This window comes from Mandrillus leucophaeus, unplaced genomic scaffold, assembly GCF_000951045.1.
Source record: "Mandrillus leucophaeus isolate KB7577 unplaced genomic scaffold, Mleu.le_1.0 Scaffold804, whole genome shotgun sequence".
Lineage (NCBI taxonomy): Eukaryota > Metazoa > Chordata > Mammalia > Primates > Cercopithecidae > Mandrillus > Mandrillus leucophaeus.
In genome coordinates this window covers 799,044-818,087 of record NW_012108742.1, presented here as the reverse complement: position 1 = coordinate 818,087, position 19,044 = coordinate 799,044, and the positions used below count along the sequence as shown (strand labels likewise).

Genomic DNA, 19,044 nt, shown 5'->3' with positions numbered 1-19,044 from the left:
CATTATTTACCTGGTGGTCATTCAGGAGCAGGTTGTTCAGTTTCCATGTAGGTGTGCAGTTTTGAGTGAGTTTCTTAATCCTGACTTCTAATTTGATTGCATTGTTATCTGAGAGACTGCTATGATTTCCATTCTTTTGCATTTGCTGAGGAGTTGTTTCCTTTTTATTACGTGGTCAATTTTAGAATAAGTGCGATGTGGTGCTGAGAAGAATGCATATTCTGTTGAATTCGGTTGGAGAGTTCTGTAGATTTCTATTAGGTCTGCTTGGTCCAGCGCTGAGTTCAAGTCCTGTATATCCTTGTTAATTTTCTGGCTCTTTGATATGTCTAATATAGACAGTGGGGTGTTAAAGTCTTTCACCATTATTGTGTGAGTGTTTAAATCTCTTTGTAGGTCTCTAAGAACTTGCTTTATGAATCTGGGTGCTCCTGCATTGGGTGCACATATTTTTAGAATAGTTAGCTCTTCTTGTTGGATTGATCCCTCTACCATTATGTAATGCCCTTCTTTGTCTTTTTTGATCTTTGTTGGTTTAAAGTCTGTTTTTATCAGAGACTAGGATTGTAACCCCTGCTTTTTTTTGCTTTTTATTTGCTTGGTAAATATTCCTCCATTTCTTTATTTTGAGCCTATGTGTGTCTTTGCACGTGAAATGGGCGTCCTGAATACAGGACTGATGGGTCTTGACTCTTTATCCAGTTTGCCAGTCTGTGTCTTTTAATTGGAGCATTTAGTCCATTTACATTTAAGGTTAATATTGTTATATGTGAATTTGATCCTGTCATTATGATGCTAGCTGGTTATTTTGCCTGTTAGTTAATGCAGTTTCTTCATAGTGTCGATGGTCTTTACAATTTGATATGTTTACCAGGGGCTGGTACCTGTTTTTCTTTTAGTGCTTCCTTCAGGAGCTCTTGTATGGCAGGCCTGGCTGTGACAAAATCTCTCAGCATTTGCTTATCTGTAAAGGATTTTATTTCTCCTTCACTTATGAAGCTTTGCTTGTCTGGACATGAAATTCTGGCTTGAAAATTCTTTTCTTTAAAGATATTGAATATTGGCCCCCACTGTGTTCTGGCTTGTAGCATTTCTGCAGAGATCCCCTGTTAAGTTTGATGGGCTTCCCTTTGTGGGTAACCCAACCTTTCTCTCTGGCTGCCCTTAACATTATTTTCTTCATTTCAACCTTTGTGAATCTGATGATTATGTGTCTTGGGGTTGCTCGTCTTGAGGAGTATCTTTGTGGTGTTCTCTGTATTTCCTGAATTTGAATGTTGGCCTGCCTTGCTAGGTTGGGGAAGTTCTCCTGGATAATACCTTGAAGAGTGCTTTCCAACTTGGTTTCCTTCTTTCCGTCACTTTCAGGTACACCAATCAAATGTAGGTTTAGTCTTGTCACATCATTCCATATTTCTTGGAGGCTTTGTTCGTTCCTTTTTATTCTTTTTTCCCCAATCTTGTCTTCATGCTTTATTTCCTTAAGTTGATCTTCAATCTCTGATATCATGTTTTTTTTTTTGCTTGATTGATTCAGCTATTGATACTTGTGTTTGCTTCACGAAGTTCTCATGCTGTGTTTTTTGTTTCCATCAGGTCATTTATGTTAGTCTGTAAAGTGGGTGTTCCAGTTAGCAATTCCTGTAACCTTTTCCAAGGTTTTCAGCTTCCTTGCATTGGGTTAGAATATGCTTCTTTAACTTGGAAGAATTTGTTATTTCCCACCTTCTGAAGCCTACTTTTTTTTCAATTCATCAAACTCGTTCCCTGTCCAGTTTTGTTTCCTTGTTGGCGAGGAGTTGTGATCCTTTGGAAGAGAAGAGGCAATCTGATTTTTGAAAATTTCAGTCCTTTTGTGCTGGGTTTTCCTCATCTTCGTGGATTTATCTACCTTTGGTCTTTGATGTTGCTGACTTTTGGATGGGATTTCTATGTGGACATCCTCTTTGTTGATGTTGATGCTATCCTTTTCTGTTTTTTAGTTTTTCTTCTAACAGTCAGGCCCCTCTGCTGCACGTCTGCTGTAGTTTGCTGGAGGTCCACTCCAGATCCTGTTTGCCTGGATATAACCAGCAGAGGCTACAGAACAGCAAAGCTTTCTGACCATTTTTTCCTCTGAAAGCTTTGTACCTAGAGGGGCAACCGCCAGATGCCAGCTGGAGCTCTCCTGTATGAGGTGTCTGTCTACCCCTCTTTGGAGGTGTCTCCCAGTCAGGAAGCAGAGAGGTCAGGGACCTACTTGAGGAGGCAATCTGTCCCCTGGCAGAGCTTGAGGACTGTGCTGAGAGCTCCACAGTTCTCTTCAGAGCCAGCAGGTAGGGACATTTAAGTCTGCTGAAGCTGCACCCACATTTGCCCTTTCCCCAAGGTGTTCATTCCCAGAGAGATGGGAGTTTGATCTATAAGCCTTTGACTGGGGCTGCCGCCATTTTTTTTCAGAGATGCCCTGTCCAGAGATGAGCAATCTAGAGAGGCAGTCTGGCTACAGCATCTTTGCCAAGCTGCGGTGGGCTCTGCCCAGTTAGAACTTCCGGGAGTCTTTGTTTACACTGTGAGAGGAAAAAATTTCTACTGAAGCCTCATTAATGGTGGATGCCCCTCTCCACGCCAAGCTTGAGTATCCCAGGTCAACTTCAGACTGCTGTGCTGGCAGTGGGAGTTTCAAGCCAGTGGATCCCATGAGGCTGGGATCCGCTTAGCTAGACCACTTGGCTCCCTGGCTTCAGCCCCCTTTCCAGGGGAGTGAACAGTTCTGTCTCACTGGTGTTCTCGGTGCTACTGGGATACGAAAAAAACTCCTGCAGCTAGCTTGGTGTCTGTTCATATGGTCACCCAATTTTGTACTTGAAACCCTGGGCCCTGGTGGAATAGCATCAACATCAACAAAGGCACCCGAGGGAATCTTCTGGTCTGTGGGTTGTGAAGATCATGGGAAAATTGTAGTATCTGGGCCAGAGTGCACCATTCCTCATGGCATAGTCCCTCACAGCTTCCCTTGGCTAAGGGAGGGGGTTCCCTGACCCCTTGTGATTCCTGGGTGAGGTGACACCCCACCCTGCTTCTGCTCACCCTCTGTGGGCTGCACCCATTGTCTAACTAGTCCCAATGAGATGAGCTGGGTTCCTCAGTTAGAAATGCAGAAGTCACTGGCTTTCTGCATTGATCTCACTGGGAGCTGCAGACCAGAGCTGTTCCTATTCAGCCATCTTGCCAGCCACATCTGTTTCCAAGTTTTTATTGTGGTAAAATATGTATTACATAGTATGTATTTTGTTAATCATTTTAAGTGTACATTCAGTGGTATTAAGTATATTCATATTTTTGTACAACCTTCATCACCATGATCCATTTCCAGAATGCTTTTCATCTTACAAAACTAAAACAATGCATTTATTTAACAATAACTCCCCATTTACCCTTCCCCCAGGTCATGGCTGTTGCAGTAAACTGAGGAATGGAGAGACCAATACAGAGTACAGGAGGATTTGTTTATTTTAGGTACACTCCAGCTCAGAGGATTCACATCCAAAAGCTGAGCCCTGAACAAAGACAGAGTTGGGTTTTTATAAGCGGCATTGCAGAAGCAAAATAAAAGCAGTTAATCATACAGTAATAGGTCACATAATCTATAGCATAACATAATTTGTGACCTAGCCTGTGGCCTTGTAGCTGCATTAAAAGAAAAACAAGAACTGGCTAAATATAGACATCTGTGAAACACAATCATGCTAATCATGCTTAAGAAGCCTGGGAAAAGAGTAACAGTAAAAGAACCTGTCTTTCTCTTTATTTTCTTTCAACCTTACTCTGGAAGGGAGGAGTGTGTCTGCAGCCTGTTTTTTTGGCCTTGGCTATTTGGACAGCATTTTCTTCTAACTGTCCTTGAAGTGAGCTGCTAGGCAGAGGAAAACTTGTTCTTTTCTTTTTAACCTTTGCCTTGCCACATTCTGGGCCTTAGCTTTTACTTTTCCTGGAGTGAATAAATGCAGTACTTATTATTATTATTTTAAATTTCTGCCTCAGTTTTTCCCCTTTTGATGCCTTTTATAAAATAAGTTTAATAAAAGGCATCACTATTACTTAGTTGTGCCTGAAGAGACAAGTTTTCTTCTTTAGACAGAGGTGGATATTTACACAGAGCCATTAGCTGAGAGGTAGTTTGCCTAGCTACTATTGCCTCTATAGTTGATTGAATGCTTCTAACAAGGAGAGGTAAGAGACAATGGAGTATTAGGCAACTTCCTAGCACGGCCAGAACCACTCCTATTAAAGTATTGAACCTTCTGAAAAATGAAAACTGGCCTCCAAAGAGAGAATCTGGGGACCACCTTTTCCAGGGTTGAACTGGAACATGGGCTAATTCTCTCATTCTTGCAGTTATTTCTGTAATTGCTTTTCCATTGTCATTGATTTCCAGACAACAATTAGTGAGACTGAACTTTCCACATACTCCTCCTTCCTGGGCTAGGAGGTAGTCTGTTCTAATAGATAACATTTCTCATTTTTGTGGTTTGCTGGGCCAGTAAATCTAATGCATTTGCTGTTTCATTAGTGATGATTTCAAGTACTGCCTGCAACCTTATGATGTGGTGAAGCATGTAAATAGGAGCGCGGTATCCCTATGACCCAACTTGTGCCCAGGTAGCTGGCCCATAGTATTGAATTATTTTTTCAGGGGGCTCATCTGTGTCTTTTTAATCTCCTATTTTTATATCTCTCTTTATGTCTGCATCTCTTTTGTTTCTTCTTCTAAGTTCATCATACACAGGATACCCTAAAGTTTTTCTCTGTTGCAGTGGCAGTAGGAAGAAAGATGGTCTAATTGTTCTAAGCACACAGACACCTGCCCATTTAATTGGCAACTGTCTATATGCCCATAGCCCACAGATCCAATAAAGACCGGGGGGTACTTGCCAAGCTTAAAGTTGATACCAAGTGTGGTTTAGAGAAGAGAAACAGGAGAATGGATTTGGATAAGGTACTTTGTAGTCATCTCTGCCCTGCCACAAAGTTTTCCTTAATGTTTCATTATAATACTGCTGTCCTAAGCAGTTTAGTTCTCCTATTGGGTCTGTAAAAGCCTTTCCCCAGTGAGCAACACAGTATCTCCTAATAATAGAAGTTTTTAAGAGCCAGGCGCTTAACTTGTGGGCATCTATTTGGGGAAAGAGTCAGTTAAAGTTAAAGTTATGTTGAGACATTAACTTTTTTGCTTCCCAAGGTCATTGGTCTCCAATGTTAGTACTTCCACAAACATAACATGAGGAAATTCCCAGGCTGCCAGCAATGTTTTCAGGCAGCTGAGCAAATAGATTTTTGGCTAAAGGAGGAGGCTCTGGTAACTTCTGGTTATATGCTCAAAGAATGACTTAAAGACTCGGAATTGTTGCTGGGCTGACTGCTTGGTTCGAGTCCTCTTTAGAATATACAAAGTTATTTTAGCTTTTCGACCGTAGCTTTGTAAAGCCATGAAGTAACCTGTAGTCCATATAGGTAGATCTGGCTTTAAGATGGTAAGATTTACAGTATTGCAAGTGCTTGTCTTACAATCCGGTTTTGCTGGTACTTTGATGAGCAAGATTGGATTTGGCTTTGGTGATGGTGTGTCAGTGAACTGCGTTGTGCAGTTCTGGTAAGCAGGCGTTGGAAGAATAAACAGGGAGAGCACATACAATTTTGTACTGGCAGTTTGTATAGTACCCTGTAGGACCAGAGATTGTGAAATAGGTTGGGTTCATGGATGTTAACTGACAAATATCAAAGTATATGGATATAGCACCCCCTCTGGAAAGAGAGGCTTGGGTTTGACTTATAAGACTTCCTCCTTTTGACTTGGTATGAATCTCAAACTAAGTCCCAGGTGGAGACTTAGGGTCATAGCATATATAAGGCTGGCCATTTCCTGGGTCACAAATTGAATAGGTGGTCTGATTATAAGTACAAACTCCTAAGTGAATCCTTGTACACTCATAATAAGTATAGTACAATAGGGTTCTAGTTATATTGTTCCCTGATCAAGTAGTATGTGTACAGTGGAGACACCCCTCTATAGGTGTTCCTTCTAGCATGGTTAAGGGTGGTAACAACAATAAAACAATGTACACTATATTCATATCCAGCAAGGACAAAAGAGGTCCTTATCTGGGAAAAGGGTTGAGCATAATGACAAAACAATAATAAAACAGTTAATATACAGGAAAACCACTAGTCCTAAGATTTCTAACTATATTACTTGCTTGATGAGTCCTTAAGCTTTGGCCGTGCATAGACTAGTCAGCTTCTGGTATGTGACTAGAGCAGGGCTTGTTGTTTCCTCAAGCTTCAGTTGTGTATAGACTAGTCAGCCTCCGGAGTGACCAGAGCAGGGCTGTCGCCCTCAGCAACAACTTGGTCTCATCTTGGGATCAGCTGGGTTGGCTGATCTGGGTTCTGCTAGCTGGTTCACTTGTCCTGAGCTGCTGGTTTTAGCTGACTGTGGTGGATCCAAGACACAACACCTGCAACTTTAACAGGAGTGGGAGTGGACAAGGTTACAATATAGGGCTCACCCTATATGGATCCTAGAGAAATTAGATTCTACTTTTTAACCTAAACAGAGTCACCAGATTTAAAGGGGTGTGAGGCTTATAGGCATTTTCATGTACCTAATTATGAACACTTTGTATAGCTATTCCTAAAGCCTGCATTTGCTTTCTTAAGGTTAATTCCCCTAGTTCCTGGAGGTCACCTTTAATTCGACCTATGATTTGGGGGTGGCTGACTGAACACAATCTTATAGGGCAAATACCCAGTTTGTTTGGTTGGGGTGCACCTGACTCAGAGGAGGACCATAGGCAAAAACCTGATTCTATGTCTAATGAATTTCCTGGCAATATTTCTTCAGTAGCTGCTTGAGTGTCTGGTTCATGCGTTTGACCTTTTCCTGAACTTTGCGGCTGAGAGAGTGTATGTAACTTTCATTTTATTTTTAACAGTCTTGTTAAATTTTGCACTATTTCAGCTACAAATGCTGGCCTATTGTCTGACTGTAAAGTTAGAGGCAGTCCAAACCTGGGGATAATGTCTTTTAACAGTACTTCAGTCGCTTCTCATACTTTTTCTGTCCCGATGGGGAAAGCTTCAACCTACCCTGAAAAGGTGCAATCAAGCACTAGCAGGTACTGATAGCCGGCACAGGGAAGTTCTGTGAAGTCTATAAACAAGTTTTCACAAGGCATGGCTCCTTCTCCTGTTCAGTTTCCCAGAGGAGGGGTTCTTTTTCTCCTCCCTTTGTAACTCCATCTAGTGGCTTAGCCATCAGTGAGAAATTGCAATCCAGATATGTCAGAATCCTGCTGCCTTTAACTTCTAATGTGACCATGGGCTCCTGGAAGCCTAATGAGAAGGTGCCCAGTCTATCCAAGTCCTTACATTCTTCAGCTCCTGCCAGCCTGATCAGATCAGTATTTGGTTCCTCCAAGGTGCGGCAGCCCTTGGCCGATGGCCTCTTTGTCTCGCAGCCTTGGCCATTGCCTTCTGAACATTCATCCTTCCTGTGTCCTTTCTTTTTGCATCTCACACATTAATCTCTTTCTAGACTTGTCCGGCTCTTGAATCCTTGCCTAACTTGAATTCTTCCACATCTACGTCTGTGTCCGCTGTGTTCTCTCACATTGCTAATCTCTCTTTCTATAAGAGCTGTTGCCAACAGATTGACCTTTTTCTTAAGCCTTCGATTTACTTTCCTTTTTGCTTTCTGAGTTCTCCTGCTCCTGCAGCCAGCCGGCAGGGCTGGGCAATGGCATGGGCCCTGCCCCTGAGCACTGCCATCTCTCTCTCCTGTTTCTTTCTGATTTCCTTTTTACTTTCTTCTTTCCATTCTCACACGTACTCTTACTTTCTCCTTTCCTTCTTCTTTGCTCTTCTTCTGGCATCAGTCCCTGGCCCTCTCTTTTTCCAGATAGAGATGGACTGGGGAGAGGGACTTAACCCTTGGCATGCCTAGCTGCTGCTCTTGTTGCTTTTGCTCTTTCCTGTTTTGTTCCCTGGTCACAGTTAACATCCACCTTTGTGGCCACTTTTATAGACTGGTATTCATGCCTGCAACTTCTGCTTGATGTCACCCTGGCCTTGCCCTACAAATGAAGTATTCGCCATGTGCTGATGTTCAGCAGCCCCAGAGTTAAATGGGGTGTAAAGCCAGAATGCTTCACAGAGTATCTCATACAACTGACTTAGGCTCTGCTCAGCTCCCTGAAGCACTTCTGAAATCTTCCTTATATTAATTGCTTTCCTTCTACCAACTCTTAGCTCCTACTGAAGTGCCTCTTGGTACCTCTGCAATGCTGAAGCTGAGTTGCATACTCCGGGTCCCAGTTGGGATCCTGGTCATCATCATAGATAAGTCTTCGCATCTCCCTCAGAGGCATTTGCGTAGCTTGAGTGCGGCCAGATCTAAGACGGCCCGCTTGAGTCTCTTGACTTCTTTTCCTAACCTCTCGAGGCTCTGATCCTCCCTTTTGAGGTGAGATCTGGGGGGTGTTAGCTCCTGAATCTGGTTCCTGGAGGGCTGTTGGTCTTGGTGAAAGGGGGGATAGGCTAGGACATATGGAGAAAGAATTTCTGTTACCTCTGGAGGCTCCTGCAAAACTGGCTTCTCTTGCTCTCTCTGGGATTCTCCCTTTAACTCTGTGTCTGCTGGCGAAGCTGCTCTTACTTTCAGTTTTGGCTTTTTTGCAATAAGCCATTGAATTGGGCTGGATCTATGCCAGTTTTGTCTATATTATATTTAACCATAAGTCAATATAAAGGAATTTGATCTGGGTACACTGGCTGTCCTCTGACCCCTGTCACCACCTTAAATACATGGCCAATTGTTTCCTGTCTATAGTTCCTTCGGTCGGCTATCCAACGCGGAAAGCAGGCCATTCTAATTCACAGACAGTTCTCAACCTCGGAGAGGTTAACTTAACTCTATAATCCCCTGCAAAACTTTTCTTAAGGTTCTGTAACATGCACTCCAATAGAGTAAGTTTTGACGTTTTTATGACTTTCCTCCCATTCCTCTCTTTACGACACAGCACATTCACTCTTGCACACTCTTCTCTAGTTTTGGCCAACGACACCGTCTCCTATTATGGGCGTTTTCAGATGCTGCTTGGCTTTGGAGAGTTCCTTATTTCTGCGACAACTCTGAGCTGTAGGGCAGCTCCTATTAGCTGTATGCAGATTGCCACTAGTCTTAGTCAGCCCCACAGTTTCTTGGAGCACACAGTCCACATTAAGATCTGTGACTCCCCATTTCGCAGCTGATGAGCCTAATTAAGCCCCTCCCTTCACACACTTTCACACACTTAGTTCTCATGTTCGTAATTGGGGTGGTGAGCCACTCTTGCCCCCTCTAGTTTTGCAGTTGGCAAGCCACTGTTGCCACCTCCAGTTCCCAGTTGGGGTGGCAAGCCACTCTTGCCATCTCCAGATTCCTAGCTGACTTAGCTAGGAATCCTGACTTACCGAGGAATCCACTCTTGCATCCTGTGTCAGTGGGGTGGGTGTGAGTTTCATCCGAATTGACGAACCACTCCCATTGCCCCCAGACCCTCTGGGTCAGACTATTTGGCACATCCCAGGAGGTGATCAGGCTCCCCTTTTGTCCAGGGGATGGGTCCTACCTTGGGCCTCCAAAACCTACTGCAGTTCCTGAAGCATGCTGGTTTTGAAATCATTGTGTAGCCTCTCTTTAGGTTCCGTGGCGCTGCTGGGTAGGGGCACCGGGTCAGGGCAGAGCTGATCTCCCCTCTGGGCTGAAGTTCTCCCAGCGGTGCCTGGGGTCACAGGTTTCCCGAGGCCCATGCTCCAGCCCCCAGAGGCAAAGGAGACAGTAAGCCTGCTGTCTCCAGTCCCTTCGTGGTCACCAAAAATGTTGTGGTAAACTGAGGAATGGAGAGACCAATATGGAGTACAGGAGGATTTGTTTATTTTAGGAACACACTGGCTCAGAGGATTCACATCCAAGAGCTGAGCCCTGAACGAAGACAGAGTTGGGTTTTTATAAGTGACCTTACAGAAGCAAAATAAAAGCAGTTAATCATACAGTAATAGGTCACATAATCTATAGCATAACATTAACTTGTGACCTAGCCTGTGGCCTTGTAGCTGCATTAAAAGAAAAACAAGAACTGGCTAAATACAGACATCTGTGAAACACAATCATGCTAATCATGCTTAAGAAGCCTGGGAAAAGAGTAACAGTAAAAGAACTTGTCTTTCTCTTTACTTTCTTTCAACCATGCTCTGGATGGGAGGGGGTGTGTCTGGAGTCTATTTTTTCGGCCTTGGCTATTCGGACAGCATTATCTTCTAACTGTCCTTGAAGTGAGCTGCTAGGCAGAGGAAAACTTGTTCTTTTCTTTTTAACCTTTGCCTTGCCACATTCTGGGCCTTAGCTTTTACTTTTCTTGGAGTGAATAAATGCAGTACTTATTAATTATTATTATTATTTTAAATTTCTGCCTTATGGCAACTACTATGCTTTCTGTATCTATGAATTTGACTACTCTAGACACCTCCTATAAGGGGAATCGTAAAGTATTTGTCTCTTTGTAACTGGCTTATTTCACTTGGCATAATGTCCTCAAGGTGCATCCAAGGTGTAGCATGTATCAGAATTTACCTCCTTGAGGCTGAATAATATTCAGTTGTATGCATGTACCACATTTTGCTTATCCATTTATTACCCAATAGACACTTGGGTTGTTTCTATGTTTTAGCTATTTAGAATAATACTGCTATTAACATGGAAGTACAAATATCTCTCAGAAGGATTCACTGGATTACATGGTAACTCTGTTTTTGATTTTTCAAAGTTACTGCCATACTGTTTCCTACAGTGGCTGTACTATTTTACTTTCTGAGCAGCAGTGCACAAGGGTTTCAACTTTTCCACTTTCTCACTAATATTTGTTATTTTCTTTTTCTTTTTAATATTAACAACCCTAATGGAAGTGAAGTGGTATCTTGCAGTTTTGACTTGCATTTCCCTAATGATTGATGATGTTGAACATCTTGGCTATTTGTATGTCTCCTTTGGAGAAATGTCCATGCAAATCCTTTGTCTATTTTTGAATAAGGTTATTTGTTTTCTTTTATTGCTGTTGAGTTTTAGGAGTTCTCTATATATTCTGGATATTAATCGCATATTAGATACACAAGTTGCAAATATTTCCTCTCGTTGTGTACATTACTCTTGTACTTTGTTAGTATAGTCTTTTGATTTAAAGACATTTAAAATTATTCTTGGGCAGTTTCCCTCAGCTTTGGCTGAGGGAAGCTGCTAGGCTTCTGCTTCCAGCTGGAGGAGGGTGAGGCGTTGCCAACAGTGGCCACGCACCCAGTGCTGGTAGCCTGCATCTGTGCCCCACCAGCAGCACCTTGAGCCCAGTATTTCTGCCATGGCCAGCCCAACCAGCGGCCGAGATGTAGGCCATCAAGTGTGCAGTGGTGGGAGATGGAGCTGTAGGGAAAACTTCCCAACTCATCAGTGATCAACTATACAACCTGGAGAATATATCCCTATTGTCTTTGACAATCAGTATGCCAGTGTTATGTTAAATAGGAAACTGGTGAATCTGGGTTTATGAGATACAAGTGGACAAGAAGATTACACAGGTGGACAGATTACGACCCCCAACCCTGTTCCTATCCCTAAACAGATGTATTCTTAATTTGCTTTTCCCTTGTGAGTCCTGCATCATTAGAAAATGTCCGTGCCAAGTTGTGTCCTGAAGTGTAGCACCATTGTCACAGCACTCCCATCATCCTTATGGAAACAAAACTTGATCTTAGAGAGAGAAAGACAAGATTGAAACACTGAAGGAGAAGAAGCAGACTTCTATCACCTAACTACTGGGTTTAGGTGCTGTAAAATACCTGGAGTCTTCAGCCAGGCCTCAAGATAGTGTTTGATTAAGCTATGCAACCAGTTTTCCCCCGACCTCCCTTGAAGTAGAGGAAGAGAAAATGCCTGCTGTTGTCGATATCTGAGCCCCTTGTCCTGTCCCTTGGAACTTTTGTTAAAAAACGGCAAAACAAAACAAAACAAAAAACCCAATAAACAAAACAAAACAACAACTAAAAACCCCAAAGCACAAAAAAACCTGTGGAGCCTTTGCACCCAGTGCCAAGTTTTTGTTACAAATTAATTTTTCCATAAAACCATTTTGAATCAATCAGTAATTTTAAGGGTTTGCTTGTTGTAAATGTAGGAGTTTAGATTCACATTCTATTAAACTGTAGTCTCAAAATTGAAAACAAAATCATGAATTTTGCCTATTTTTCCTGTGCTTTTGGTGTCATCTCCAAGAAATTGTTGCCAAATCCACCGCCATTAAGCTTTTGTCTTGTGGTTTTTTTCTAAGAGTTTATAGTTTTAGGTGTTACATTTCAGTCTTTGATTGATTTTGAGTTATCTTTTATATATGGTATCAGGTAAAAGTGCAACTTCATTCTTTTGCAAGTGGATATCCAGTTTTCTAAGCAGCATTTGTTGAAAAGACTGTCTTTTCTCTCTTGAATGGCCTTGGCACCCTTGTGAAAATTATTAGACCATAAATGTGAGAGTTTGTTTATGGGTTTCCTCTTTTATTTGATTGGTCTACATGTCTATCTTTATGCCAATATTACAGTGTTTCTTTTTTCTTTTTGTTTTCTTTTTTTACTGACCCATTGGGCAGACATACACTTTTATTTTACCTTAGCTTTGTAGTAAGTTTTGAACTCAGGTAAATCATCTGAGTTTGTTCCTTTACATGATTGTTTAGGCTATTCAGAGCCCCTTGAAATTCCTCATAAATTTTAGAATGGGGTTTTCTATTTCTGCCAAAAAGTCATTGGGATTTTGACGGAGATTGTATTAAAATTGTAGATTGCTATGGTAGTTTTGAGATGTTAACAATATTTAGTCTTCCAATTCATGAATATACGATGTTGTTCCATTCATTTATGTTTCCTTTAATTTCTTTGGAAATATTTTACAGTTCTTGACTTTCTTGGTTAAGTTAATTTTGAAGTACTTTATTCTTTTTGATGCTACTGGAAATATAATTGTTTTCTTAATATCCTTTCCAAATTGTTCATTTTTAGCGTATAGAATTTGTAACACACAGATTTTGGTGTGTTCTCTGTATTCTACTACTTTGCTGAATTAATTTAATTACTTCTAAATTTTTTTTGTTGAATCTTCGGGTCTTTCTACATATAAGAGTCTATCATCCATGAACAGAGATAATTTTGTTTCCTTTCTGATTTGGATGACTTTTATTTTTCTTGCTTACTTGATCTGGCTAGGACTTCCATTGCTATGTTGAATAGAAGTGGTGAAAGCAGACACCTTTGCTTTGCTGTATGTTTTTAATATAGGCTTATATTATATTGAGATAGCTTCCTTCTATTCCTAGTTTGTTGAGTGTTTCTATCATAAAAAGGGCATTAAATTTTGTAATTTTTCTGCTTTGAGATTCTGTGTTTTTTCCCTTCATTTTGTTGATGTGATTGATTACATTGATCAGTTTTCATATGTTGAACCATCCTTTCATTCAAGAAATAAATTTCACTTGATTATGGCGTACAATCCTTTTAATATACTCAATTTGGTTTGCTAGCATTTTGTTGGGGATTTTTGCATCAATGTTTATATGGGATATCTGTAGTTTTCTTATGGTGTCTTTGTCTGGCTTTGGTGTTAGATTAATGCTGACCTCTTAAAAAGAGGAGCATTTTCTCCTCTTCATTTTTTTTTTGAAAAAACTTGAGAAAAATTGGCATCGGTTCTTTAATGTTTAGTATAATTTACCAGTGAAGCCATTAGGTTTATGATCTTTCTTTGTTAAGAGGTATTTGATTACTTATTCAATTTTCTTACTATTTATAGAGCTATTCAGATTTTTTTGTTTCTTCATTGCTTAGTTGGTAGGTTTTGTTTCCAGGGACTTGTTCATTTCATTTGGGTTATCCAATTTGTTCTCCTAAAATTGTTCATAGTAGTCTCATATTCCATTTTATTTCTATAGAATGAGTAGTAATCTCCTTTCTATTATTTCTGATTTTAGTAATTTCGGCCTACTTTTTTTTTTTTTCCTAGTCCATACAGTGAAAGTTTTGTCTTTTTTTTTTTAAACTTTTTTTTAAAGAGCCAACTTTCGGTTTGTTGATTTTCTATTATTTTTCCATTCTCTATTTTGTTTATCTATGCTCTATTCTTTATTATTACCTTCCTTCTGCTAGCTTTGAGTTTAGTTTTTCTTCTTTTTCTGGCCTCTTAAATTGTAAAGTTAGGTTTTTTATTTCAGATCTTTCTTGTTTTTTAATGTAAGCATTTATAGGCATACATTTCTCTTTTGGCACTGCTTGCTTGCCTGCCTGCCTTCCTTCCTTCCTTCCTTCCTTCCTTCCTTCCTTCCTTCCTTTCCTTTCTTTCCTTTCTTTCCTTTCTCTTTTCTTTTCTTTTCTTTTCTTTCTCAGGGTCTCTGTCGTCCAAACTGGAGTGCAGTGCTGCAATCACTGCTAACTGCAGCCTCAAACTCACTGGGCTTAGGTGATCATGCCACCTCAGCCTTCCAACTAGCTGGGACTACAGGCATATTCTACCACACTCAAGTAATTTTTGTATGTTTTTGTAGAGAAGAGGTTTTGTCACATTGCCCAGGCTGTTCTGGAACTCCTGGGCTCAAGCAGACCACCTACCTTGGACTCCCAAAGTGCTGGGATTGCAGACATGAGTCACTGCACCGGGCTGTTTTCTTTATTTTCATTTATCTCTAAGTATTTATTTATTTATTTATTTATTTATTTATTTATTTTACTTTAAGTTCTGGGACACATGTGCAGAACGTGCAGGTTTGTTACATAGGTATACATGTGCCATGGTGGTTTGCTGCACCCATCAACCCATCATCTACGTTAGGTATTTCTCCTAATGTTATCCCTCCCCTAGCCCCACACACCCTGACAAGCACCAGTGTGTGATGTTCCCCTCCCTGTGTCCATGTATACTCATTGTTCAACTCCCACCAATGAGTGAGAACAAAGTGGTATTTGGTTTTCTGTTCTTGTGTTAGTTTACTGAAAATGATGTTTTCTAGTTTTATCCATGTCCCTGCAAAGAACATGAGCTCGTCCTTTTTTATGGCTGCATAGTATTCCACAGTGTATATGTGCCACATTTTCTTTATCCAGTCTATCAGTAATGGGCATTTGGATTGGTACCAAGTCTTTGCTATTGTGAACAGTGCCACAATAAACATACGTGTGCATGTGCCTTTATAGTAGAATGATTTATAATCCTTTGACTATATACCCAGTAATGGGATTGCTGGGTCAAATGGTATTTCTGGTTCTAGATCCTTGAGGAATTGCCACACTGTCTTCCACAATGGTTGAACTAATTTACACTCCCACCAACAGTGTAAAAGCATGCCTATTTCTCCACATTCTCTCCAGCATCTGTTGTTTCCTGACTTTTTAATGATCGCCATTCTAACTGATGTGAAATAGTATCTCATTGTGGTTTTGATTTACATTTCTCTAATGACCAGTGATAATGAGCTTTTTTTAAATATGTTTCTTGGCCGCATAAATATCTTCCTTTGAGAAGTGTCTGTTCATATACTCTGCCCACTTTTTGATGGGGATGTTCGTTTTTCTCTTGTAAATTTGTTTAACTTCTTTCCAGATTCTGGATATTAGCCCTTTGTCAGATGGATAGATTGCAAAATTTTTCTCCCATTCTGTAGGTTGCCTGTTCACTCTGATGATAGTTTCTTTTTCTGTGCAGATGCTCTTCAGTTTAATTAGATACCATTTGTCAATTCTGGCTTCTGTTGCCATTGCTTTTGGTGTTTTAGTCTTGAAGCCTTTGCCCATTATGTCCTGAATGGTATTGCCTAGGTTTTCTGCTAGGGTTTTTATGGTTTTAGGTTTGACGTTTAAGTCTTTAATCCTTCTAGAGTTGATTTTTGTATAAGGTGTAAGGAAGGGGTCCAGTTTCAGTTTTCTGCATATGGCTAGCCAGTTCTCCCAACACCATTTATTAATAGGGAATCATTTCCCCATTGATGGTTTTTGTGAGGTTTGTCAAAGATCATATGGTTGTAGATGTGTGGTGTTATTTCTGGGGTTTCTGTTCTGTTCCATTGATCTATATATCTGTTTTGGTACCAGTACCGTGCTGTTTTGGTTACTGTAGACTTGTAGTATAATTTGAAGTCAGGTAGTATGATGCATCCAGCTTTGTTCTTTTTGCTTAGGATTGTGTTGGCTCTGCAGGCTCTTTTTTGGTTCCATATGAACTTTAAAGTAGTTTCTTCTAATTCTGTGAAGAAAGTCAATGATAGCTTGATAGGGATAGCATTGAATCTATAAATTACTTTGGGCATTGTGTCCATTTTCAGGATATTGATTTTTCATATCCATGAACATGAAATGTTTTTCCATTTGTTTGTGTCCTCTCTTATTTCCTTGAGCAGTGGTTTGTAGTTCTCCTTGAAGAGATCCTTCACATCTTTTGTGAGTTGTATTCCTAGGTATTTTATTCTCTTTGAAGCAATTGTGAATGGGGGTTCACTCATGATTTGGCTGTTTGTCTATTATTGGTGTATAGGAATGCTTGTAATTTTTGCACATTGATTTTGTATCCTGAGACTTACTGAAGTTGCTTTATCAACTTAAGGAGATTTTGGGCTGAGATGATGGGGTTTTCTAAACATACAGTTATGTCATCTGTAATGTAAACAGAGGCAATTTGACTTTCTCTCTTTCTGTTTGAATACCCTTTATTTCTTTTTCTTGCCTGATTGCCCTGGCCAGAACTTCCAATACTATGTTGAATGGGAGTAGTGAGAGAGGGCATCCTTGTGTTGTGCTAGTTTTCAAAGGGTGTGCTTCCAGCTTTTGCCCATTCAGTATAATATTGGCTGTGAGTTTGTCATAAATAGCTCTTAGTTTTTTGCGATATGTTTCATCCATACCTAGTTTATTGAGGGTTTTTAGCATGAAGGAGTGTTGAATTTTATTGAAAGTCTTTTCTGCATCTACTGAAATAATCATGTTTTTTTTTTTTGTCATTGGTTCGTTTATGTGATGGATTACATTTTTTGATTTGTGTATGTTGAACCAGGCTTGCATCGCAGTGACGGAGCTGACTTGATCGTGGTGCATAAGCTTTTCAATGTGCTGCTTGATTCAGTTTGCCGGTATTTTATTGAGGATTTTCATATCAATGTTCATCAGGGATATTGGCCTGAAATTTTCTTCTTGTTGTCGTGTCTATGCCAGGTTTTGGTAACTGGATGATGCTGGCCACATCAGATCAGTTATGGAGGAGTCCCTCTTTTTCTATTTTTTGGAATAGTTTTAGAAGGAATGGTACCAGCTCCTCTTTGTACTGCTGGTGGAATTCAGCTGTTAATCTGTCTGGTCCTGGACTTTTTTTTGTTGTTAGGCTATTAATTGCTTCCTCTGTTTCAGAACTTGTTATTGGCCTATTCAGGGATTTGACTTATTCCTGGTTTAGACTTGGGAGGGTGTATGTGTCCAGGCATTTATCCATTTCTTCTAGATTTTTTTAGTTAATTTGCATAGAGGTGTTTATAGTATTCTCTGATGTGAGTTTGTATTTCTGAAGGATCAGTGGTGATATCCCCTATTTCATTTTTTATTATGTATATTTGATTCTTCTCTCTATCCTTCTTTATTAGGCTCACTAGCAGTCTATCTATTTTGTTGATCTTTTCAAAAAGCCAACTCCTGGATTCACTGATTTTTTTGAAGGGTTTTTCATGTCTGTGTCTTCTTTAGTTCTACTCTGATCTTAGTTATTTTTTTTTTTGGTATTCTGCTAGCTTTTGAATTTGTTTGCATTTGCTTCTCTAGTTCTTTTAGTTGTGATGTTATGGTGTCAATTTTAGATTTTTCTGCTTTCTCCTGTGGGCCTTTAGTGCTATAAATTTCTCTCTAAACACTGCTTTAGCTGTGTCCCAGAGATTCTGGTACGTTGTGTCTGTGTTCTCATTGGTTTCAAAGAACATCTTTATTTCTGCCTTAATTTCATTATTTACCCAGTAGTCATTCAGGAGCAGGCTGTTCAGTTTTCATGCAGTTGTGTGGTTTTGAGTGAGTTTCTTAATTCTGAGTTCTAATTTGATTGCACTGTGGTCTGAGAGACTGCTATGGTTTTCATTCTTTTGCATTTGCTGAGGAGTTTTTTCTTTCAATTATGTGGTCAATTTTAGAATAAGTGCAATATGGTGCTGAGAAGAATGCATATTCTGTTGAATTCAGTAGGAGAGTTCTGTAGATGTTTATTAGGTCTGCTGCGTCCAGAGCTGAGTTCAAGTCCTGAATATCCTTGTTAATATTCTGTCTCTTTGACCTGTCTAATATTGACAGTGGGGTGTTAAGGTCTTCCACTATTATTGTCTAAGTCTCTTTATAGGTCTCTAAGAACTTGCTTTATGAATCTGGATGCTTCTGTATTGGGTACACATAGTTTTTGAACAGTTCGCTTTTCTTGTTGCATTGATCCCTTTACCATTATATAATGCCCTTCTTTGTTTCTTTTGATGTTTGTTTAAAGTCTGTTTTATCAGATATTAGGATTGCAACCCCTGCTTTTTTTTGGTTTCCATTTGCTTTATAAATATTCCTCCATTTTTTATTGTAAATCTATGTGTGTCTTTGCACATGAGATGTGTCTCCTGAATACAACACATGGATGGGTCTTGACTCATCTAATTTTCTAGTCTATGTCTTTTAATTGGGACATTTAGCACATTTACATTTAAGGTTAATATTGGTATGTGTGTATTTGATCCTGGTTATTTTGTCCATTAGTTGATGCAGTTTCTTCATAGTGTCATTGGTCTTTACAATTTGGTATGTTTTGCAGGGGCTGGTACTGATTGTTTCTTTCCATGTTTAGTGCTTCTTTCAGGGGCTCTTGTAGGACAGGCCTGGTGGTGACAAAATCTCTCAGCATTTGTTTGTCTGTAAATGATGTTATTTCTCCTTCAT

At 40.1% G+C, this 19,044-nt stretch overlaps 1 pseudogene; it reads left to right on the top strand.

Annotated features, from left to right (window-relative positions):
- The first annotated feature begins 11,454 nt into the window (after positions 1 to 11,454).
- Positions 11,455 to 12,091, top strand: LOC105530215 (annotated as a pseudogene).
- The last annotated feature ends 6,953 nt before the right edge of the window (positions 12,092 to 19,044 follow it).